Raw genomic sequence first — 1,525 nt, 5'->3', positions numbered from 1 at the left:
AATATTCAAAATATTCTAAGATTCCAGTATACCATAATAGTATTGGGTCTTCTGCTTCACTGACAATGTCAGAAATTGTTGACCTGAGTCCCCTTCAGCTCAACATAAAGAGGGACTTTTTCTAGTAGTGTTTGTAAATAGGATATCATGTCCACATCTTGTGTAGCAAATAATCACTAGGAAGATTGTATGCAATATGTTAATTATTGAAACTGTCCTACCAATTTGGTTTGAAACTGTCTCATTGCTATTTGTTTCTCAATAAAATTATGAAGAAAATGATATAAAATATAAAAGACATAAAAACAGAATGTGACTCAATGTATGATTGAATGAAAATGTAAATGGCAACACTTGAAAGTTTGAGGAGTGTGGTGGTTTAAGTCTAAAATATCCTCCAGAATTCTGTGTAGAAGTCGTTGGATCATGGAAGCACTCTATCCAGTCATAGATGCATCCAAGGATGAGTACAGTACTCTACATGATTTGAGAAACTTCTCTAGTAACACATTATAGAGATGATCCCTGAAAATGTAGCCTTACAGTACAGCAGCCTGATATCTTGGTAAGAGATAGGGCCGGGTCAGAGTAGCCATACCCTAGGCTCTACCTAGCACTCTGCTACTAGCTAGCCTGAGAGGAGCACCTGTCCTCTGTCCAGGCCCCTGCACCATGCCCAGCCTGCTTTGGAATAAAACCTCTAAGAACTGTATGCCAAACTAAACCTCCTCTCCTTTAAGTTGTGGTTGTTGAGTCTTTTGGTCCAGTAAAGAGAAAGAGATTAAGATGAAGAAGAATGATATGCTGCTATTTTTATGATAGAAAATGTGTGTTGTTTTTCAACATTTCTAGCCACTAATTCTTTGAAATAAACTGTCTGCTAATAAGTCAGTGCAGTTCTGATAATAGTGATCTAAAACGAGCATTGAAGGAATCTGACCATGCTTATTCTTTTTTTTTTCTATCTTTGCTCATTTTTTCTTTTTTCTTCTTCCTTTCCCCTCCCTCATTTCTACTTCCCCTTCCAAGAATATTTTCTTCCTATTTCACAATATCTGTTATACTTTCTGATCATTATTTACATGTTTGGTTTCACAAACCAGAGAGACAATGAGGCATTTACACATGTGGATCTGATTTATTTCACTTAAGAGTATGTCCTGAAGGTGAATCCATTCAGCTATAAATGTCTTAACTTTATTCTTCTTTGTGGCAGAGAAGTACCTCAATGTATGAAAATACCATACTTTTTAAAAAATGTAGTTTGTACAGGGTCTCACTACACAGCATGGACTCACAGTGATTCTCCTGTTTTCTTTTTTCCCCATAATTGTATTGAGAAACAAATATCAATGAGACAGTTTCAAATCAAATTAGTAAGACAGTTTCAATAATTAACACATTGCATACTCTCTTCCTAGTGGTTAATTGCTGTACAAGATGTGGACATGATATCCTATTTACAAACACCATTAGAACAAATCCCTCTATTCATTAAGAGAATGTAACTATATATCTATCCTAA

General features: G+C 35.3%; 1 pseudogene; it reads right to left on the bottom strand.

The window, feature by feature from the left end:
* Positions 1-393: 393 nt before the first annotated feature.
* Positions 394-541, bottom strand: LOC111814573 (annotated as a pseudogene).
* Positions 542-1,525: the final 984 nt, after the last annotated feature.

This window comes from Octodon degus, unplaced genomic scaffold, assembly GCF_000260255.1.
Source record: "Octodon degus isolate 3935 unplaced genomic scaffold, OctDeg1.0 scaffold00362, whole genome shotgun sequence".
NCBI classification, from domain to species: domain Eukaryota; kingdom Metazoa; phylum Chordata; class Mammalia; order Rodentia; family Octodontidae; genus Octodon; species Octodon degus.
The sequence above is the reverse complement of the archived record's forward strand: the minus strand, read 5'-3'. Positions and strand labels throughout refer to the sequence as shown.